The sequence below is a fragment of the Zophobas morio genome, unplaced genomic scaffold, assembly GCF_036711695.1.
Source record: "Zophobas morio isolate AGI-343-1 ecotype UQ-CSIRO unplaced genomic scaffold, CSIRO_AGI_Zmor_V1 ptg000029l, whole genome shotgun sequence".
Classification (NCBI taxonomy): Eukaryota; Metazoa; Arthropoda; class Insecta; order Coleoptera; family Tenebrionidae; genus Zophobas; species Zophobas morio.
Genome location: NW_026972134.1, coordinates 8,717,039 through 8,742,560, shown reverse-complemented (window position 1 = coordinate 8,742,560; position 25,522 = coordinate 8,717,039). Strand labels below are relative to the sequence as shown.

The following is a 25,522-nucleotide window of genomic DNA, read 5'->3' as shown; positions in this document are numbered from 1 at the left end:
TTTCTCTTGAGTTCGGATTGGGTAATTTCATTTGCCACAAAAATGTTCAGTTACAATTTTAACTAAATTATACACATCTTACGGCTAGTTTGTGGCTGCGTTGAATTGTCTTTCAAATTAAACGAACTTTTAACATGTTCAAAGAATCAGTTTTCACAGAAGTACCTGACTTTTAATAGATAACTTAAATATTATAATAAAAGTTGCCTTTATAAATGTACCCTATACTGAATTTCAAAAAGAACCGAACAAACTTCTGCAGCTCACAATACACATAGTTTGGCACTATGCTATTTTGTAACTATGATATAAGCTCTATATCAAATATTTAACTCGGGAAAATTTACAATTTTCAAAGTTTGATACTGCAATAAAAAGCAATCACTGTCATAACATTTTATTTTTATTTTTTTTGTTTTTACTATATAACTACAATTTTTGTGAACCAGGGCGAAATGGGCCTACAACTAAAGAATATTAAGAAAATGATTAAGGTAAAAAATAAAATTAAAAAAAAAACTAACACTACGTACATATCTATCTCTACTGAATTCAATTGCACAATATTCTTTTTCTACTTTATTACAAAAAATTAAAGTAGAAGACAAAAAAAATATACTTAATTCCAAAAAACTAAAGGTACCTAAATAAATATTTCCAGTTAATTCGATACTGAATGCAACTATACAATGACCTACTTTTACGAACAGCTTGAAAAACTTTCTCAACTGAACGAACAATAGATATTAAAAAAAAACTATTAATGTAGAAAATAAAATATACCTAGGAATTCCAAAAAACCAAAGGTACATAAATACTTCCAATTATGAGAAATCGCTACGTTTGGTTCTTATGATATTGTCAATATATTTTCAGAATTTAATACCTCCCTTATTAACACATTTACTGTTACAAAAATTTAAATGTAACCTGTCCACAAGTTTCACTACATAATACGAGGAGAATTTTTTTAAAACAGTTTGTTATCTCATGTATTTTTTAAATTTTGTTGAAACTTTCACGTGTTTTAAAAAATCAATATCTCAATTATATATGGAAATTTTGGAACCCGGTTTTCACCGTTTTTTTCTTACCAAAGTTTAGAAATCGTACCAGACATATCGTCCACTTTTTTTGTTGGAACTGAGATACAGAAAAAGAAGCATCTAAAAGCTTCTACTACACAAGCTTATTTTGACTGTTTCATTTCCAACGTATTTGGTACGATGGAGTTTTATCAACTGAAAACAGTGTTGAACACAGTGTTCTGCAATTTCCATACTTAATTGAGATACTAATTTTGAAAGATACGTTAATGCATAAATTACATTAAAAAAAGGTGATGATTAAATTGTTTTTAAAAAAACTGACCTTGTGCTATGTAGAGAAAGTTGTGGATATGTTATATTTAAAATTTTACGACCATACGTCCATTAATATTGGAAATATTACCTTCTGAATATGTACTGAAAATCACATGTAAAAGACCTAGCAGCTGGCCTTAATTTGATAATGAATCAAATTAAACGGCGACTTAGTTTTAACAACAGTTTGAAAAACGTTCTCGACTGAAGAATATTAAAAATATATATAATCAAGGCACAAAATAAAAAACATACCCAGGAATTCCAAAAAAAAAGTTAAAGGAATTGAGGTTAATCATACTTTACAGGAACTAGTTTCGTTATACAGAAATTTAAAGTGGATATTTTTTTGTTTTCTATCAAGTTTTAAAAACTGTTTGCAATAGAGTAGTTTCTTACGTTAATTTTTGCCTTTTAGAGGGATTAGAAACTATTGCTTCAAGTTGTTTCGTTGACGGAATTCTTGGTTTTCCTCGAGAATTTCTTGGCTTTTTATGTGGTGTTTCTACTTGGGAATGTTCTAGTATCAGCATTGTAATAGACTCTGTTTCTTTACTTAATTTCTTGTCATTACTTGTTTTGTTGGTGTTCTGTATGCTTGTTTTTTTTTGTACCGTTTTCCTTGATCCTGCGACTACTACATCAAGAAGTGGTGATTTTTCCGCTAAATAATAAGATTCTATTAGAAACAATAACAATAACATCTCATATTATGTAGACACTTTTTTATATCGTTGACTGCGTAGATTTATTGTTACCTATTCCCCTAATACTTTTAGTAAATTACAATGACACGTAACATTTTTACTATGTCGCAAAAAATTGAAGCATTCACCATGTTCTACAGATTTCTCAGCATCAATACCAAGTGAGAAAACATGAACACGTTGAAAGATATAAATCAAAAGCATATTTTTTAATGCAAATACAAATTTACGAATAGGAAATATTTGAAATTGTAAAATCTGTTTTAACTTGGTGTAAAAAGTTTGTATGAAAAAAACTTTTCAGACTGCACATTTAAAGAGCCCTAATTCAAAATCACTGCCTCATAGAATATAAGAAATATGTTAACGAGACTCATTTTTGCGCTGTTAACTACCTAACTATTTGAAATATCAAGACACACTAAATAATAACATCGTTTGATTATTAATGTAGACCTAATTCGTTAATTTTTGAAACATGACATTCAAAATTTTTAGAGCTACTAAACTAATGGAACCTACAGCGAGACGACAACGAAATAAAGTTATAAAAACAGTGCCTACATGATACAACGATACAATTTCAATAACTTTCAATAAAAAATGCAAAAACCCAACCATAAAAAATAAAAAAAATTATAGCCTTACATGTTATCTAAATGTTTAAATCATCTGTTAGATCTTAAACTTCTGAGTCAATACTTACATAATAATTCTTTCGCTAATATGTCTTCGTCAAAATTCTGTAACATCTTTCAAATCATAATCCTCAGATTGAATATACCCTTGTAGTTCTAAAAATTTTCCACGAAATTTCTCCAAATCGGCAGCTTCACTATTAGGTACTTCCAGTTAGGGCAAGTTACGAAATTGTGTGTTTCTCGTATATGTGAGGTCCTAACAGTTATCTTTCGTTTTGGACTACATTGTCAACTGTACATTCGATCATCTACTTGTCGACGAAACGTCAATAATCTTCTTTCCATTCCGAATCTTTTTCTTGACAAACTTTTTGTACTTTGGGGTGGTATTCACGCATCTGAAATTACAAAATATATTTGTACTACGTATTTTTTATAAACATTTTATAAAGTATTGCAATATGTGATTACATATTTTAAAAATTTTATTTTACCTCTTTACATCTTTTAGGAATTCTTTCTTTCCTTGTTTTCTAGGTTTTAATTGAAGTCTTAATGATACTCTTGTCAAGGGTGGGCTTTCAGAAATCTCGTCGCTGCTACTCCTGCTGTAGTCCGTGGGTATATTATAACAATCATCCTCACTTAGCTTTCGATCGGCATAAGGACCACTTTGTTCATTCGGGATTGTGTATTTAGAAGCTGAAACAGTAATTTTTTTAAGAAAACCGATTAACTTACACTAACAAATATTATCAACAAAATTAATTATTCCAAGAGTGTTTCCTATTCACAATGTACAAAACAGTATGCTTTTACATCTACGACATGTTAGTCCATCCTTATATTTTGCTATAAATAGGTTTTTGAAAAAAAAAAGTTAAAACAATACAAAAAAATTGGTCTAAAGAGTTTAGACAGTACTTCTCTCGCTGTCGGAAACGTGACTGCATGCCTATTATGTTTTTTTTTGCATTAGATTGCAAAGCATTCGGTTTTGTAGTTCTTGATTAAATCAACAAAATAAATTTGCGCGCTCATTAAATTTTTTGAGTTAACCTGTATATCACCAGATCCAAAAAATATGAACGGAATGATAAATTACAAGAAGAGACTCATCGTATTTTGTACATTTTCGATAGGATAATTCGGCAAAATTTTGAGCTGACGTCATCAATTTTTTGGCAGGGATAAGCAAATATATTTTGACTAAAAATTTCTTATGCTCTTTATAACCTTAAAACATTTGCAAAACTTCAAAGCATTCGGTTCTGCAGTTCCTGATTAAATCAATAAAATCAATTCACGCATTCATTAATTTTTTTGGGTCATCCTGTATACGCAAATCCAAAAAATATAAATGGAATGATAAACCACAAGAAGAGACCCATCATATTTTGTACCTGATAGATAGGATTTATTCAGCAAAATTTTGGGGTGACGTCATCAATTTTTTGGAGGTGATAAGCAAACATATTTTTACTAAACATTTATTATGCTCTTTAGAACCTTAAAACATTTGCAAGATTTCAAAGCATTCGGTGTAGTTCCTGATTAAATCAATGAAATATATTTACCCATTCATAAATTTTTTGGGTCACCCAGTATATGCAAATCAAAAAAATATGAATGGAACAATAAATCGCAAGAGACCCATCATATTTTGTACATTTTAGATAGGATTTATTCAGCAAAATTTTGGGGTGACGTCATCAATTTTTTAGGGAGATGAGCAAATATATTTTGATCAAAAATTTACCATGCTTATGATAAATTTAAAACATTTCCACGATTTCAAAGCACTAGGTTTTATAGTTCCTGATTAAATCAATAAAATAAATATGCGGATTCATAAAATTTTTTGAGTCATCCTGTATATGCAAATCCAAAAAATATAAATCGAATGAGAAATTACAAGAAGAGACTCATCATGGTTTGTACATTTTAGATAGGATTGTTCGGCAAACTTTTGAGCTGACGTCATCAATTTTTTGGAGGGGAGAAGCAAATACATTTTGACTCAAAATTTTTTATGCTCTTTATAGCCTTAAAACATTGCAAAATTTCAAAGATCTTTATTATAACTTTCGGCGCTGCCACAAAAATAAAATTCGCAAAGTGGAATTTTATAATTTTTGGAAAAAACTGAATTATATTGTAATGTACATCTTGGGCCGATAAATTTCTGACTAAATAACCTTAGACCAATGTCGTCTACATTTTGAATTTTAATTCCAGATAAGTGAAAAAGTAAAATGGCCCAAAAAAATCGTGACCGTAAAGTGAACATTGAATTTAATTTTATTGAAAAAAATCCGATTTTGTTGAACCCTGGTACCTATCCAAATTGATACAACTTTGCAACAAACTTCATGACGTTAGCAGTGTTAGCACATAATTTTATTATGAAAAACTCACTTGAAACATACACCAAGTATCCTTCCTTACTCGCAATTTCAACAGTGCATACATTTCTTTTTACTTATAGGCGTTGTCATGAAAAAATAAAATTCGCAGAATCCAATTTCATAATAATAGGTGAGGAAAGTTCTGTCTAAATAATTTTTTACTATTTTTTAAAATTTACGCATGCGAAATAAAAAAATTGTGGAAATTGCTGAACAAAATTTTATAATTTATATAACAAACCATGTAACGAATTGCTTTTTGCCGTGTTAATCGTAATTTCAAAGAATGAAAGATTTCTTTACAAGATAAATTAGGAACTGGCAACTTTTACTGAATTTATTTTGCGAACTTTAAAATTGATGCTGTTTAAATTAACAGAAATGCATCTATCGATGTAAAATAATTGGAACGTGAATTCACCGTCCACTCTGCAACAAGTTCCATGAAAATAACGTCTGACTTAAATGTCTTTACATAAAGGGAGGCAGCGATTAATAAGCGTTTCCAATAAACATTGTCTTTCTGCCTCTATCATATCCTACATGCACCACTTACAGCCTCCCTTTTACAATTAGATGAAAACTTTGGATCATACCGTTACGTGCAAACATTAAAAATAAATTTACCTGGTCTTGGCCTCCTCTGATACCAACATTTTCTTCAGTCCTCGCCGATGCTCCTGGTAATTCTTATGCAGAAGAGGCTCAATGCGAATAAATCCTGAATGCTCTTTTTGTTCTTGAATAATTTTCATTTTTTCAATCAACATAACACGTGCCTGTTCCGTATTCATGTTGCACACACAACACATAAGAAGTTGAAAAACTTTACTGCACCACTGTACTTAACACAACTCAATTTAACGCAAATTAATTTGCCAATGACATCAATCGCAAATTATTGTCGGTGCAGCACCCGCTTAATCGACTTCGTTCGCACTCCTTCGCACTATCGCATTTTTTGTTATTCCTCCCGCGCTGTCTGTGCTTGATAGTGGCAACACAGCTGCACAGCTGGGAGTGTTACGCAATATTTTAAATAGAAACACTGCAGAAAAATGTATTGTTTAAAATAAAGGTTACCCATTTGATAAAAATTTCACGAGCGTCGGTGCTCGTAACTGCACTCTCGCCTCCTAAAACATTTTAGGGCAAAAGTAAATTTTTACGAACTATTATACTCGTAACTATAGCGTTTCAATATCACAATTTTCAACATGTCTCATTTCTCTTGCAACGCAGTAATTTTGTTGCATTGTTTGCTGAATAAGGAAACTCAAATAAATATGATAAGACAAATACATTCATGCCAACGCCTGAGTATTGTGTAACATAACATAATTGCTGTGTCATCGTTGGCTTTTATTTTTTAAAGGAAGTAAGGCATACCTATATACGATTGGTCAAAATTTCCAGAACGCCGTTATCTTTTTCGTATCAACTTTTTTTAGTAGGTGTGCTCTGAGGTGTCCCAAATAAAATCCAGGGCCTCATATCCTCAGAACGGAGAGAAATTGAAATTTGGTAAACGCTATTGTTTTAGTTTGAAAGTTTAATTCAGAACATTACAAATAAGACCACATACATAATTGGTTTTGGCGGGTGACGCAAATCTCAATTTTTTTAAATTGCAAGGTATATATTTTTGAAAGGATTTTAACAGACGATTCAATTGCGAATCCAATAATATAAATATATTATTTTATTTCTAATCGATAAAAAAATATTTCTAAATATGAAAAAACCCAAGACGAGTGAAATAAAGTACTATTTTGTTTCAAACTGTTTTGAAAAAGAGTTATTTACGCATATGATCGGAACTAATACAACACATATAAGTGTTTTATATCACTGCAATCTCTACTTTACTGTATATTAAAATCCGTAAAAAAATATAATATACGGTGCAATTTAAAAAAATAGGGATTTGTATAGTAAATTAAGCTTCCCCTTTGAAGTTAAAAACAACAGCGGTCACAGAATTTATTTATATTTGTTGTCAAGAAAAGATGTAAGGCACGTAGTTTCGTCTGAGACATCCTGTACATGATACAGTGTAAAACACTTATTTATGACATTTCAATTTTTTTGCACTTCCGGTTTACCGGGAAATAATCCAAAATTAATAATTTTTAAAAAACGAAGTAGAGAAAAATATTCAAGATATCATTAATAAATTCTTTATTTTGTACTACACGGAGTGTTAAAAAAAATCACACATAAGCGTGATGGCACGTTGTTGGAAATCCACTGAAGAACAAATTTTAGCAATACTAAACTTCAATATTAAAGAATTAACTTCATATTCTAATCAGTTTTAATGCACATTATCAATTCCGAGACTTTGGTTAATCCTGAATAATAAAAAAATGGTGCACAAAAAGCTGCACACAAGGCGTTGGACAGAGCTTCCCGCGCCCCTAAAGCACAATCCAACCTATCTGCCTTCTCGAAAAATTTAAAAAATAAATGATTTTCTTATGAAGACACCCTACAAATTAAAATAATCATTTGTATAGAGTGTTCAAGTGCTAATAAATACGCATGCTTTGCTTATGTTTCAGAGGAGTTGTTCATAACAAACTCTAGCCATGTGACCTCTATTCTAATAAATATAAACGCATTGATAAACTGCAAGTATAGACTCATAATGTTTTGCATATTTTAGATAGTTATGATTTATTCGGCAATGACGATGACCTCATCAATTTTACTTACGATACCTTTGAAACATTTGCAAGATTTCCGAGAATTCGTGTTTTGCAGTTTCATGGATAAGTTGTAAATTGTGAGAAAATTTTAATTTTTTCCAAAAATCTAGACGTTAAGGATAAAAATTCAAGACTGGTTCAGAAACCGCAAATTTAGAAGTAGGTTATTTTATAAAATTTGTCTGTCCGTCTGCTCTCTAGTTACGTCGATATATATATGACAAATAATCTGCGAAACTACTGAACTGATTTAAATAAATTTTGATATAAACTTTTATATGCATTTTTGGAATTTCGTGTAGATGACTAACAAAATTTGTCTAGTTATCTCAAAATTTTACAAATTAAATATTATTTAAATTTTGTAAAGTAACACATTTCTATATGTGCTTCAGGTTTATGAATCAGCTTTGATTTCTACTTCTCGGGTGTAAGCTAAGGAAGAGGATCCATTGGACGAATTGTTACTTTCATGTTTTCTCGACGTTTCATGATCCATAGAACCCGAAAAAAATGATCTCCCGTTGCCGTCTGTCCCTCTGTCGTTTATGTCGTTTTTTGTTCCACAGATAATCTCTGAAACTACTCGACCGATTGCTGTCAAATTTTGTATGTATATTAGGAATAGCATGTAGATTCTAGATAGTAAAACGCCAACCAAAATTTGACTCTCCATGTCCACCACCTATGCGATAACGTCATCTCCAAAATTTACAATACTGAAAGTTAGATTTTATAAAATCCACTTGTGGTTTATGAATCCCTGTTAAGTTTTCAGCCTATTCATAAAGATTAAAAAAAAATCAAAATTTAGTAACATTTTGCAAATTAACTTTGAAACTGCAAAACCCAATGGTTTGAAATCTTGCAAACTTTTTAAGGTTGTCACGAGCATGTTAATCATAATTTATCCGTATATCTCCAACAAAACGAATGAAGACATCATCTTAAAATTTTATCATATTATAAATGTATAAATATTTTTTAGGATTACTTATAGAGGATAACTCAAAAAAAATTATGAATTAGGCAATGTATTTTATTGATACGCATAGCATACCCCTTTCCATGTATTTTAACAGTCGATACCTATTTCTTTTTAACTAAGGGAAAGTTTGTCTAGGTAACTTTACACAAACGTTAGGATTTTTTACCATATACCATACATTAGCAGTGTGGACGAACGTTGTACTTTAAAATGATGTACGATTTTCTATTCAGTATTCATTTATTTTAATTCTTAAATGTGAAAAGAAACACCATGGTTTGTAAATTCTGAACATTGTACTTATAAAAGACGGACGCATAACTTTGTAACTTGTGAACGCCGTGCCAATGGCATAATAACTTATTAGCGAAGGCTCAAAAAAATTAACGAATGAAGCAATTTATATATTTTACTGGTCAAATCAAGAACGTTCACGCCATCTCCTCAAAATTTTGTTATTAATAAAATAAATACAAAAAAATAAATATTAGATACATTAAATCAAAAACTGCAAAGCCGAATGCTTTGAAACCTTAGGTTTGAAAGTATACATACATATAAGTTTCTACACAGGAAGTGACTAAGCTTGCGCTCCTTGATACCTCATTAGTAGAGTCCGGAATTTTATACACGAAATTTTGCCAAAATATGTGTATATATGTGCAGAAAAAATAAGAAAATATGTTTTAATTTTACGAAAATATGAAAATTTTTTATAAAAATATGCATACATTTTGTACTTTTTTTTATTGAGCATACAATAAACTTCTAGTGTATCCATAAGTCTTATAGGTTTAATTTAAAACAATATCGTGCCATATTTTAAAAACTTTATTTTACAAAAAAAAATATTTGTAAAAAAAACGGGTACAATGATACATCAAAAAACACTTAAATGTCGGCATTAATATTATAACTTATAACTTGCAACTATATGTTATTCAATGTTTTCAATTAAAAAATTACGTTACCTATCAGACAAAATTTGTTTATAGGTAAAGAAACTCCTGTCTACATCCACTGATGTAATGGGTGCAAACAAGAGCGCTAATTAAATTTCGTGCTGTTAACCTCAATACTAGAACCTCCATTATGTATTTTAGCTACCTTTGATAACAAAATATAACCTTGATTCTTTTCTAGTACTTCCTTAAACTTTTTATTTATAAGTTGTCCTACATTTCCCTTTACTTTTTTAATGCTAAGTTAGAACGCTGTAAGAAAAAGTTAAACTTAGTAGTTGCTAAGATAATACTGATTTTGACAAACGTGATCCTTCTAATAAAATAGAAGGTAGGTGGCCGGGCTAAAATAAGATCGATTATAGCAAATGACACAGCCTCTAAAAAAGAGAGGGTGGGCGGCCGGGGCTAATACCTGCTAAGATAAAACTGATTTTGGCAGATGAGATACCTCTAAGAACAGAGAGGGCGGGTGAGCGGGGCTAGTACCTGCTAAAATAAGACGGATTTTGGCAAATGACATGCCCTCTAATAAAAGAGAGGGTGGGTGGGCGGGGCTAGTTCCTTTTAAAATATATGTATATCTGAGAATTGTTTGGGATTTTTTAAGCAACTTTTTTAAAAACTCAATTTTTCAATACACCCCATTTTGAAATTTTCGATTGTTTTTGACAATTTTCGAGATTTAACCAAAGACATTATCTTGTATATAGATTTCGACCTTTAGAAGTTAAAAGCGCCGACACTTGCAATAAAAAGTTCGCGTTATGCTTCGAAAATCTAAAAATTGGCAGAATATGTGAAAATATGCAAAAGATACGAAAATATGTGAAAAGTATTGATACATGCAAAATATGCAAAATTTAATATGCGTCAATCAATTCCTATTAACCGAATTGGCCTAGATCCGAAAGCATTTAGGTGTAGTATGAACAGTCATCATTATGCAAATCTCATAAATTTCGGACTCTACTCATTAGTTATCAGTTATCAGAAGCTACAGGGAAGTTGTACGGTTTTTTGAGGACCATACACGCAAATTACTTTCACCTACACAGAGTGTTCTATTTTTCAGGAGCAACAGACAAATTAGTATTTTCAAATGGTGCATCCTATATATTTTTAGATATTCTAATTTATCTCATTTTAGACTTTGTATCCACAATCTATTTAAAATTCCATTGCTACGTTGGCAGGTTATTTCAGTTTTCTTGAAATTTTTTAGCCGTGACAAAAACGCAATAGGGTTCTTTCTAAAATCTGCGATTAAATATTTTGTGGAGACATAAAAAAGGTACACTGTTTGTTGTGGTATATACTAAAATTACATCTTCTCATATAGAGTATTTGTAAAAGATTTTTTAATTATTAGATCTTTAAATATTTATATTTGAGTTTCCTCAGGACACCCCGTATTTTATTACTGCATATTATCATTCTGTTTCTGTTTTCTCAAATATTTTCTGTATTAACTAATTTTTGCGATGTTTTACTTTTTAAAAGACACACTGACACATCGAAGGAACGAACAAAAAATAGTGTCAGATACGATAATAAAATACAGGTATTATCTAGATATCGATATTTGAATATTATGAAGTTTTAGATATGTTTTATAAATACTCCGCATACTAAAATCGTATCTAATAAATGCCATAATAAAGCGCATACATTTGTTTATCTCTGCATAAAATATTGCAACGTAACTCGTAACATTAGATTACATTGAGATTTTTTTAAACCTTGCTTTGCCAAACAATGGCGTTGGAATAACGCAACGTCGCGTCAGAATTTCAAAAATAAACATTGGTTGTAAAACCTAGACGCGGGCTAATGAGAATATTTAAAAGTATATATGTACCTATTCTGTTGAAAAAATCAAGTAATGTGCTATGCCTCAAAAATGTCCTACTGTGTACATTCGAAATCAATAATGTATGCTTCCTAAAGAACCGTATAACTTTGGCTTTTACGTATTTTCTATGTCAAATAATTAACGCGATATCAAGGACCGCCCACTTAATGAGTCATCCTGTATACAGAATACGCAAATTGAACGGACCGATTCTTATGTCTAGCACAACACTTGTCAGAAATAAAGATAACATATGCAGCCGTGCTGATTTTTGTCTCGGTTAAAATTACAAGTGTTTCCTTTTTATCACGCATAGTCAGCGGCGTTCGTTGAATTGCAGACTTACCCAGCGTTTCCCATTTTCGTGGACCAAATGAGTGCGTTTTCATGTTGGTAATTCCTTGAATTTTGAAAATAATTCATATCGACACTGCTAATAAGTGGATGATCGAAAATAAATAATTTCGTTTTTTAGGGTTCAGCTTGTTTTAAATTATGAGGGTTATGTACCTTAAAAAAAATCGCAAAATTAAATTTTACAATTTTTAGAAGAAGCTGTATTGGTTCCCCTGTACTTCATGAGTTCTATCGAAATAATTTTAGACCAATTTTTTTAGTAGGTGTCCATAAGAGTGTCCTAGATAAAACTCTACGACCTTATATTCTGAGAATGGATACAGATATTTTGGGTCGGAAAAGAAACCTTAATTTAGCACAATGAAAATACGACGCATTTATTATATATTATATATCTAGATGTTTGGTGTTTATTTTATTCATAGTCGACAAAAAAATATTTTTTAAATATGAACCAATTGAAGTTGTGTTAAATAAAGTATTACCTACTCTCTTTCGAAATGTTCCAAAAAGGGTTATTTAAATATATAAATGAAACTACATATTACAACATATAGAACTTATATAAGTGTTTTTTTTTCTTATAACCCTGTGATCACTATTTAACTCTCTATCAAAATCTTTAAAAAAATATAATGTACGATGCAATTTAAAAAAATATCGGTTTGTGGTGTGCGTCATATCTGGAATGTACTAATTGAAGCTTCCCCTTTCAAATTAAAAACAACAGCGTTCATAGAATTTCAATATTTATATCCGTGCTCAATTTAAGATGTAAGACATGCAGTTTAGTTTGGGACTGCCTGTATATGGTACAGTATAGAAAACTTGTTTATCCCATTTAAATTGTTTTTGTATAGTGGCTCAGATACTACAAGGTTTTATGGGTGTTGTAAAATTAGGGTATTGTGAAGACGACGATGGAGTAGATAGAGTAATGCAAACCCACAGTTGTAAATTGTGTAAGTGTTGGTTTAATGTACCAAAAATATTTAAGCGGATTACTCATCAGCAGTAGATACTTGATGGCAAGATATTGAAGCAAATCCCTGATTTATGTCTTTAGGATTGAACCAGTAACCAGCCGCACAGAAGGATTTATAACATCCCATTATTAAGCTAAGTGGGGCCATATAACCTTGTAGTATCTGAGCCACTATAATTCCGATTAGCAAGAAATGATCCAAACTTAATATTTTTAAAAAACGAAGTGGAGAAAAATATTCAAGATATAATTAATATATTTTTTATATTGTACTATACAGAGTAACTAAAAAATCACGCATAAGCTCGAAGGTATGTTGTTGATAAATCACTGAAGAGCAAACCGTCAACAAAAAACCGTGAATAGAAGTTTTAAAAATATTAAACTTCTAGTTTGAAGAATTAACTTCGTTATTCTGATCGTTTTTTCCTGTCTTAATATGCAAATAAATATTTAGTTTATTAATAAATACATGATAATTTAACTTCAATCCACCAATTCAATTTTTACAGTTGTCAAATATGATTGTAAGCCATTTTTAACACTTTAGGATGTTCTATTAAATCATATCACAAATATGTACGAAGTTATTTTAAAATTTTACGTTTAATATTTTGCTTTTGGTTCAAGGAGTTTTTAGATTGTTTTTTTTTTTCGAGTCCTTCAGTGGTTTGTTAAAAATGCCTTAAAGCGTTAAACAGAACTTCCCTCGTCTCTAAAGTACCTACAATGCAACAAATCTAGCTTCTAGAAAAAACTAAAATTTGTTTTTCTGAATTTTATTTTTCTTATGATAATCCTGCAAACTAAAATAAATATATGTGTAGACTGTTCAACTACAGGCAAACAAGCATACTATGCGTATGTTTCAAAAGATTTTTTTATAACAAAATGTTGGGATAACGTCTTCACCTTTTCAGAAAGGGCACATAAATCAATTTGTATATGTACAATGTATTTTTGATAATAGCAGAATTGCATTCTCAAATTTTTGAGAAAACGATGTGAACTGTTCTTAATTTGAGCAAAAAATGATGTGCGTGGTTTATACATTTTCTCGAGTCACTGCGTTGCACCGCACCTCGCTCTAATATTGAATAAAAGCGTAACGTTCATAATTTGCGAAGTACAGCGTCCGTCGTCTATACAGTAAAATGTGCAGAATTTATAAAGGATACAGTTTGTCCATTTATCACGCGTAAAAATTATCTTAAAGTTATCTAGCAATTCTCGATGTTGAAGCTCAATAAAAATTTATTTCATAATTTTTCGTTCCAATTTAAATCTATATACAACACCATCACAAAGTTACTTTTTTCCATGAATGTAAGGGAAACTAATTACGTCATTTTTCAAATAACAGACAAGTTTAGATGGTGGAAAAATGCAGATCTGAATGGGTTCATATATGTTTATACACTAAGCGCGCGCTCCTCAATTACTATTAATTATTATTATTAGAAACAAAAGAAGTCAAAGACGAAAATTGTGCTGTTCTTTAAAGTATATGCACTTAAATTATTTTCAACTATACAAATTATTCTATTTTTATGGAGTAACAAAACTTATTTGTTTCACTTAGAATATGTCACATGTCTTTATAAATTCTGATTGACCTCTTCTTAAAGCTTATAACCATAGTTTAGTTTTGGAATTTCGATGCCACGTTGCTACGTCATTCCAAATTTTTTGAAATGTTTAGTAATGGAAGAGCTCACAAAAAAAATGTAATAGGATGATTTTTAAAATCTGTGTTAAAATATTTTTTGAAAAGAAGGTGTACGCATTGTTGTGGTATAAATAAGTCTCAAGATACAGACTTTATTAAAGAAAAAAGAAAATTATTGGAGTTTTCAAATACCGATATTTTATTTTCTCTGTCCAATAACTAGAGCTGTGCGGTTGAAATTTAAACGCTGCGAATTGACCCCCACTCCGGCAGGCCAGAGGCTTGCACCGACGTTATGTATCGCGAAGAAAATTACGCGAAAAATAATGTTAACGGCATGTCAGTTGATGATTTTAAAATCCATATTCACGAAATAAGAGTAATCATAATTTTAATAATGTTCAGGTGTCCGTCTCGCTGACAATAAAACTATTTGTGTGAATTAGCAAAAATAATCCACAACTGAAAAGCGAGAAGCGAGCAAGGCAAGGCTGTGTAGCGATCTGCACTGTGGGCCGATAGTGGGGGTAAATAAATTTCAACCGCACAGCTCTACCAATAACATAGATATTTCAGCTTTTTAAATAAAAACCTCTGCATTTTATTACTTCATCTCATCCTGTTTTTTATTCTCTTCCTTTTTTGTTAAGTCTTTTCTATATTTAAAGTTGACAGTTATTGCGATTTTTTACTTTTTTACGACACACACCGAGATTCTGAAAAAAAGAAAACAAAAAATGCAATAAAGTGCAGTACCTAATAAAGTATGCCCAGGATATTTTGTGTGAAAAAAACTGAGGTATTGACATTTGAAAATTGTAAAGTTTAAGAATTTTTTCATAAACCCTATATATAAAAATTTAAAAATTTGTTGTTACAACACAAAGCGCATATTTTTGTTTATCTCTCAGGCAAATCAGGACAAATTAAATAAAATCGCTTTTACCCAAAAGGGTTATTATTTTATTATATAAGATTATTTTATCAACATTTCGTCGATCTTATTTGTTGTGAAATGTTTACAAGTTTTAATAATAGGAACATGTACGCGTGTTGTGTTCATTGTTTTGACGGTTCAGAGGCAACTTATGAGTTTCGGAAATCCGTTGACAGGTTCGTACACGTCGGTGCAATAAAATTGTCACTTTATTTCACACAATCACCAGTTACGCAGCTTCCAGAAATAATGCTAATGAAGGAATTAGTATTTTGTAATATGAGATATTTCTATAGAATGCGCCATATATGTAACGTTTACCATACTGAGATAATTTGCCTTTTAACTTGCGTAACACATTTCTGTATTTTATTGAAACTCAGATACGAGTTTAAATATTTTTGCAGGAAATATATAATATATATTAAATATTTATTATTATTTACATTTGGAGAATTTAAAAACTGGTCGAAGGTTATTTCGACACAACTTTCCTCGACTCGGAAGTATAATGAAATAAATCCAACTTTTTCGAAAGATTATAAAATTGGATTATGCGATTTTATTTTTTTAATGAGAACCCTTATTATAGCTTGTTTCATTTTAAAAGTACACCGATAAGGAATATTTGGAATGCGTTTCTAAGATAAGGCGGGACTTTCCACCAGATTAAAGCGTCCAGTGGCGTAACAGCAGAGACTCAGAAAAATCTATTATAAATTAAATATTTTGATTAAATATTATCTCATGTATAACCACACCACAAAAGTTTGCCTAATCCTATCTAAAATATACAAAATATGATGCGTCTGTACTTGTGATATATCACTCCATTCATATTTCTTGGATTTGCATATACAGGGTGACTCAAAAAAATTAATGAATGCGCAAAATTTATTTTACTGATTTACTCAGGAACTACAAAACCGAATGCTTTGAAATCTTGAAGATGTTTTAAAATTACCATAAGCATGGTAAATTTTTTATCAAAATGTATTTGCTCTTCCCCCCTAAAAAATTGATGACGTCACTCCAAAATTTTGCTAAATAAATCCTATCTAAAATGTACAAAATATGATGAGTCTGTACTTGTGATTTATCATTCCAATCATATTTTTTGGATTTGCATATACAGGGTGACTCAAAAAAATTAATGAATGCGTCAATTTATTTTATTGATTTAATCAGGAATTACAGAACCGAATGCTGTGAAATCTTGGAGATATTTTAAAGTTATCATAAGCATGGTAAATGTTTTATCAAAATTTATTTGCTCATCCCCCCCTAAAGATATTGATGACGTCACCCCAAAATTTTGCTGAATAAATCCTATCTAAAATGTACAAAATATGATGAGTCTGTACTTGTGATTTATCATTCCATTCACGTTTTTGGATTTGCATATGCAGGGTGACTCAAAAAAATTAATGAATGCGTGAATTTATTTAATCGATTTAATCAGAAATTACAAAACCGAATGCTTTGAAATCTTGGAGATATTTTAAAGTTATTATAAGCATGGTAAACTTTTGTTCGAAATGTATTTGTTCATCTCTCCTAAAAATATTGATGACGTCACCCTTAAATTTTGCTGGATAAATCCTACCTAAAATGCAAAAAAGATGATGAGTTTGTACTTGTGATTTATCATTCCATTCATATTTTTTAGATTTTTTTAAGAGGTGGCTCAAAAAAATTAATGAAGTCAATTTATTTTATTGATTAAATTAAAGGCAACACTTATTATTCGTATTACATTGGACCAACCCAATTTGATAGACACAAAATTTTTTAAAGTAAAAACTCGGTTGAAACGTAAGGGTAACACGCTTATTTACATCTACTTTAACATTACAGACGTGCATTTGTTTTGTGCGCTGACAAGGTTCCGCGAATGTGGTATAGACATGTTTATAATCAACCAATTGTGAATTCCACCCTCAAAAATTAAAATAAAACTCAATGTTTTATATAATAAGCGCAAGTCGAAGCAATAAAACCGATGGTCGTTTTGTTTACAGTTTCTCTGTTTAACTCTCAGGTATGCTGTTACGCTTGTCATTTTAAATTAAGAATGCTTATACATACACGATTTTCAGTTCCCTCTCATATTACACGCCGGCGCCGTATACGTGAGTAAATTGTTTCGTTATTTTATTGATTATAACAAATCAATATTCAAAACGACCCAATTCATTTTCCCGAAAATTTGGGAATACAATAATTTTATTCTTAGTATTACACTACATCTATCCCAACTGATATATGTGTCCTTGCCAAAATGTTGATGACGTCATCGCAATTTTTTTTAAATTCCCACTACAAAAATGTAATGAGAGAAAAAACACAATAGGCATGCAGTCGTCAAGTTTCCGACAGCGAGGGAAGTACTGTCTAAACTCTTTAGACCAATTTTTTGAAAAAGCTGGACTTGATATACTTACTTTATTTTATGGGCGAGGGAAGTTTTGTAAAAGTAATCTTCGATCAATTTTTTTATTTTGAAACTCCAAAACTGCAGACAGACATTTTAATGTTGTCTTAAGTATGGTAAATTTTTAATCAAAATCCCATCGAAAATGTGCAAAATACGAAAAGTCTATTTTCGTGATTTGTCATTGCATTAACGCTTTCTAGAATTGCTTATACAGTAACCCAAAAATTCGTGAATGAGTCAAATTATTTTATTGATGAAATCAGGAACGATACATTCCATTTTTTGGGAAACTTGGGAATACAGTATTGTTGTTACACTGCAGATGTTCAAACTGATGTATCTGTCCTTACAAAAATGTTAAGGACGTCATAAAAAAAAAATTGTAAATGAAAAACTCATACATATTAGCTTATAGGGATTCTCATTTAAAATAAAATTCGCATTATCAAATTTCAGTGAAGGCAGGGAAAGGACTAATTAACTGATTAACCACACTCAGTTTTTCTCCCCAAAAACACTCACAAATTAAAAGAATTAGGCACAATTGTAAGATGACGTCATCCATTTTTTGGTTAGGCTATAAATGAATAAATTTTATTAACAATTTATCATGCGTATTATAACTTCAAAACGTTTGTGAGATTTCAGGTCAGTCGTTTTTGTAATGTAATACACTTTTTCCCAAAAATATGCACATCTAGGGTAGAAACTCGTATTCTTACATCACACAGGCAGAATTATGTAATTCTATAAAATTTAAGGAACAATTTTTGAGAAAATTGTGAAATGACGCCACTTTTTAGCGGCCATAAACGATAAAAATTGATTAACGAGTTTTTATGATTGTGATAAACTTGAAACCGTTGCAAGGTTTCAGACCATTTGGTTTTACAATTTTGAATTTGAAAATGCACCATAATTGTTGTTGGCACATGTCGGTGGTGCAAAGTGGTTTGTTGAGAGAAATTGTACCCCGTCCGAATTTCGCGAAATTGCCGAGGATAGTGTTATAAAACTATTGCCCAAGAAGCCTAGGCACTAAACTTGTATACAAAAGAATTTGAGCACTTTGAACGGTGGTGTAGTGACAATAATGTGAAAATTATAGTAGAAAATGTTCTCATTGCATCCGAGCACAAGGCACAAGCGCCAGCACATCAGAGATAGATGAGCAATCCAACAAAACTTTGTTCCCGGTCAAATTTTCCAGGCATCACCATTACCTCTCAGGATTCTTGTAATGTTACCATTAATGTTTGCAATGATTCCAAGGATCTGGGCACACATTGAACAATTAAAAAGGTTTTGACAGTTGTGAGGTTATGCAGTTTTGTTTTGTTAGTCCGTGGTTTTGACGTTTAACCAGCGTCGTGGGCACCACCAACCTAGAGACCCTAAATAAGAGAGTCTTGCCAAAGCGTCGCTTGGTTTTCATTGGTGCGGCCATCTTATATCACATTCTGTTTGAAAACGTATTGAAAACGGTATGTCTGGTTGCAGATACGCTTAAAACTGTCAGCTGTGACTACGGTGACATTTATTGCGTTGTTGTGATTTTATATTGTATACGAAACAACTGCCACCGTGTAAATTACACCGTGACAGCAAAATACTGTGGCAAAAGTATGGCAATGCATCATGGTGTAAACTAGAATAAATTTATGTTGATTGCCTTTTTTGTCTTATTTCCGCTTAAGAAGATTTTTTTATATTGCTTCATAACATGTACGAATTTTTAAGCCATCTAGTAGTTTATAGTTATTTATAAATTGACAGTTCTTCGCGAAGTCTAAGAAGTCTGAAAAACTTATTTTGTGTTATCAAAATTATAAGGGGAAAATTAACCCGTATCTAACCTTTTTAGACGCTACTGAAGGAAAAATAGGTAAGATTAATTTATTTTAGTTAATCCTAGTAACTGTAACAATAAAACTTTTGTCAAGACTAAATGTTGCTATAGAAACGAAAGATGATCTTTTTATCAGAAGCGTACAACAAATTTGGACATAAATTTTAATAATTTTTAACTCTAAAAGGAGAACACTTTTACCTGAACTTTTTTTACTTTTAGCACCCATACTTCGAGACCAATTGTCGATTTTATTTTGTACGTACCTTTCAATAACACGCTGTATATAATTGTATTTACATATTTCGTTCGTTGATGACCACCTTTGTTTTTGATAATTAAATAAATTTTTGGTAATTCAGTAATTTTTTCCTTCAATTTATTTAATGTTTTGTTACCGAATTTCTGCTACTTTTTTGGTTATTACACACGTGACGCCAAATTTTAAAAAAGGCGCGCTTGATTGTGATATAAAATGGCGGCTTTGGCCAGACTCTCTTATTTAGGATCTCTACACCAACCTAGTAAAATAAAAAATCGCGTTTCATAATGAGATCAGTTTCGATACCCAAATGGGTTTCGAAAAGAGTTCCTTAGCGACGCAAAGTAGAAAATAGTTATTTACATTAAAAATGCGGTAGGTTACATTTTACAACGCGAAGATTTAATATTGAAACACGAGGCGAAGCCGAGTGTTTTAATAAATCTGAGCGTTGTAAAATGCCTACCGATTGTATAATGTATGCAACTTTTTGGCCGATGACTTAGTGGTGCTTGTTTTCGTCAATTTTTACATTTTTTAAAGATGCGTGGAATGAAATCAAACGTCAGATAAAATTAAAATCGTGACAGATATTTCGATATGACTGCTGCCTATGCCACCAGATAGCGCTCTCCAAACTGAATAAAAAAAATCAATTTTTACATTTTTTAAAGTTGTGTGGAATTTGTAAGTAGGCTTTGCCTGCGTCAACCGTCAGATAAAATTAAAATCGTGACCACGGTTGTAGAATAGATAGGTTTGTACACTAATGGCTTGGGATGGCGACGCTTCTTTTCGATCCATGGAAAGGACACATAGAGCTAGCGCCTCTACCTTGTCGAGCGGAAATCATTCTAGTTATTTTGGGGATTTTCGTTTACATTGCTTTATGAACAATGCAAAATTTGTAAATGACATTTGATCGGAGTCGATAAGTACGATTCCTTTTATTAATTACATCGGTTATAGACAGAGGCCTATAGAGTTCTGTGTCCCTAAAACGTCAAAAACCAGGCGACGCGATCGGCAATTGGCGTCGCTGACCAGGGATATGCAAATGTATGCTAGTGTATCAACCTATCTATTCTACAACCGTGATCGTGACAGATGGTTCGATATGACTGCTGCCTATGCCACCAGATAGCGCTCTCCAAACTGAATAAAAAAAATCAATTGTTATTATTTTAAAACATTTAACAGATGCATTTATGCGGTATCTTATTTTGGTGAACACAAGCTTTGTTAATGATGACGTGTCAATTTTTTTAAGGGGTTCAGAAAATGTGTGTGTTTATTACCGCACTTAATTTGCTAAATGACAGTTCAATGTGTAAAATTCAAAATACCATGGCTATCTACGATACGTCAATCTCAGTTTTAAAGTTATCGAGGCCAAAAAACTTATTACAGTATTATCCATTTCAGATCACTAGAAATGACTAATAGTAATTTTTTGTCACGCAGATACAATCTTGTAATCACTAAAACTTAACGGTTAGCGGCCTTTTAAGAGGTGGCGCGAAATTTTTAAAATAACAAAAATTTTTGTCACATTATTTAAAGTTTAAGTGATATGAACCGATTCGCTTTACATGAAGCCATACTGCCGTGCACTTGAAGCATTTCGATAAAAAATGTTTTGCACTATGAAAAACTAATTCACGAGGACTCGGAGAAGTTAATGGGAACCTCACATGTGAACAATATTCCACCCGTGGTTATAAATTTGGCGGAATCAGATTCGGATGAATCAGAATTTGAGTTTGTGGACGAATTAGGTTAATTTATTTACACTGACACTACTGGCATTTTATGGAGAATTAATCATTCGGCTTGACCTTCTAAGCCGATTTTAAATTGGAAAAATGAAGTCCATAATTACGTAGCTCAAAAAGTATAGAGACTAGACTTATAGTTGTTTCTAGTGATTTGAAATGGACAATATTTCGAATTTAACCACGCTGACGATATCATCTGCTTAAAAAAAACACCCATTTAAATCACATGTCATTTTCATTCCACCAGTTAGGGGGTCATGTCTTAACAAAACGATTTATTAATCTGCACTCTCGTAAAGTAACCGTTTAATCACGAAACGGATATCATAAATTAAAACTTTGACAGTATTGGAAATTTCACACAACTAACGTCATATAAACCGAACTAATAGTTTTCTTTTAATTGACAATTTGGTATGAAACAGAATAAATCGATGCTCGTCTAAAATAACAGTATTACAGTCAATGCTCGCACAAGGCAACCTTAATATGGTCAATGCTCGCGCAAACTAACGGTAATTTGTTTATTAGTTGAGCATAAGTGGGTGTCAATTTGATCAAACTAAAATTAAATTATCATTATACTTAAAAAAACAAGACCCATTTAATTTACATGTTATATCATTACCCCCAATTACTAATTCATGTCTTCAGAAAAAGTTCAATTAATCGGCACTCTCGTAAAGTAACCGTTTAATCACGAAACGGATATCATAAATTAAATTTCACACAACTAACGTCACAAAAACCGAACTAATAGTTTTTTTTTAATTAACAATTTGGTATCAAACAGAATAAATCAATGCTCGTCCAAAATAACAGTATTACAGTCAATGCTCGCACACGGTAACCTTAATATGGTCAATGCTCGCGCAAACTAACGTTAATTTGTTTATAAGGTGAGCATACGTGGGTGTCAATTTGATCAGACTAAAATTAAATTATCATTCAACTTAAAAAAACAAGACCCAATTAAATTACATGTTATTTTCATTACCCCCAATTACTAATTCATGTCTTCAGAAAATATTTAATTAATCGGCACTCTCGTAAAGTAACCGTTTAATCACGAAACGGATATCATAAATTAAATTTCACACAACTAACGTCACCAAAAACCGAACTAATAGTTTTCTTTTAATTGACAATTTGGTATGAAACAGAATAAATCGATGCTCGTCTAAAGTAACATAATTACAGTCAATGCTCGCACAAGGTATCCTTAATATGGTCAATGCTCGCGCAAACTAACGGTAATTTGTTTATTAGTTGAGCATAAGTGGGTGTCAATTTGATGAAACTAAAATTAAATTATCATTCTACTTAAAAAAACAAGACCCATTTAATTTACATGTTATATCATTACCCCCAATTACTAATTCATGTCTTCAGAAAAAGTTCAATTAATCGGCACTCTCGTAAAGTAACCGTTTAATCACGAAACGGATACCATAAATTAAAACATTAACAGTATTGGAAATTTAACATAACTAACGTCATAAAAACCGAACTAATAGTTTTCTTTTAATTGACAATTTGGTATGAAACAGAATAAATCAATGCTCGTCTAAAGTAACAGTATTACAGTCAATGCTCGCACAATGTAACCTTAATATGATCAAGCTCGCGCAAACTAACGGTAATTTGTTTATTAGTCGAGAGCATACGGGGTGTCAATTTGATCAAATTAAAATTTAATTATCATTTTACTTAAAAAACAAGACCCATTTAAATTACATGTTATATCATTACCCCCAATTACTAATTCATGCCTTCAGAAAAAGTTCAATTAATCAGCACTCTCGTAAAGTAACCTTTTAATCACGAAACGGATACCATAAATTAAAACTTTAACAGTATTGGAAATTTAACATAACTAACGTCATAAAAACCGAACTAATAGTTTTCTTTTAATTGACAATTTGGTATGAAACAGAATAAATCAATGCTCGTCTAAAGTAACAGTATTACAGTCAATGCTCGCACAAGGTAACCTTAATATGATCAATGCTCGCGCAAACTAACGGTAATTTGTTTATTAGTCGAGCATACGGGGTGTCAATTTGATCAAACTAAAATTAAATTATCATTCTACTTAAAAAAACAAGACCCATTTAAATTACATGTTATATCATTACCCCCAATTAATAATTCATGTCTTCAGAAAAAGTTTAATTAACCGGCACTCTCGTAAAGTAACCGTTTAATCACGAAACGGATATCTTAAATTAAAACTTTAACATTATTGGAAATTTCACACAACTAACGTCACATAAACCGAACTAATAGTTTTCTTTTAATTGACAATTTGGTATGAAACAGAATAAATCAATGCTCGTCCAAAGTAACAGTATTACAGTCAATGCTCGCACAAGGTAACCTTAATATTGTCAATGCTCGCGAAACTAACGGTAATTTGTTTATAAGGTGAGCATACGTGGGTGTCAATTTGATCGGACTAAAATTAAATTATCATTCTACTTAAAAATACAAGACCCATTTAAATTACATGTTATATCATTACCCCCAATTACTAATTCATGTCTTCAGAAAAAGTTTAATTAACCGGCACTCTCGTAAAGTAACCGTTTAATCACGAAACGGATATGATAAATTAAAACTTTAACATTATTGGAAATTTCACACAACTAACGTCACATAAACCGAACTAATAGTTTTCTTTTAATTGACAATTTGGTATGAAACAGAATAAATCAATGCTCGTCCAAAGTAACAGTATTACAGTCAATGCTCGCACACGGTAACCTTAATATGGTCAATGCTCGGGAAACTAACGGTAATTTGTTTATAAGGTGAGCATACGTGGGTGTCAATTTGATCGGACTAAAATTAAATTATCATTCTACTTAAAAATACAAGACCCATTTAAATAACATGTTATATCATTACCCCCAATTACTAATTCATGTCTTCAGAAAAAGTTTAATTAATCAGCACTCACGTAAAGTAACCGTTTAATCACGAAACGGATACCATAAATTAAAACTTTAACAGTATCGGAAATTTAACATAACTAACGTCATAAAAACCGAACTAAAACTTTTCTTTTAATTGACAATTTGGTATGAAACAGAATAAATCAATGCTCGTCTAAAGTAACAGTATTACAGTCAATGCTCGCACAAGGTAACCTTAATATGATCAATGCTCGCGCAAACTAACGGTAATTTGTTTATTAGTCGAGCATACGGGGTGTCAATTTGATCAAATTAAAATTAAATTATCATTCTACTTAAAAAAACAAGACCCATTTAAATTACATGTTATATCATTACCCCCAATTACTAATTCATGTCTTCAGAAAAAGTTTAATTAATCAGCACTCTCGTAAAGTAACCTTTTAATCACGAAACGGATTCCATAAATTAAAACTTTAACAGTATTGGAAATTTAACATAACTAACGTCATAAAAACCGAACTAATAGTTTTCTTTTAATTGACAATTTGGTATGAAACAGAATAAATCAATGCTCGTCTAAAGTAACAGTATTACAGTCAATGCTCGCACAAGGTAACCTTAATATGATCAATGCTCGCGCAAACTAACGGTAATTTGTTTATTAGTCGAGCATACGGGGTGTCAATTTGAT

At 31.2% G+C, this 25,522-nt stretch overlaps 1 long non-coding RNA gene across 1 annotated transcript; it reads right to left on the bottom strand.

Moving 5' to 3' along the window:
• Positions 1-443: 443 nt before the first annotated feature.
• LOC135137460 (uncharacterized) lies at positions 444-6,321 on the bottom strand. The gene is made up of 4 exons (XR_010281811.1): positions 5,748-6,321; positions 3,207-3,414; positions 2,778-3,110; positions 444-2,028 (listed from the first exon to the last, which is right to left on the bottom strand). It is a non-coding gene; the product is annotated as an uncharacterized LOC135137460 (long non-coding RNA).
• Positions 6,322-25,522: the final 19,201 nt, after the last annotated feature.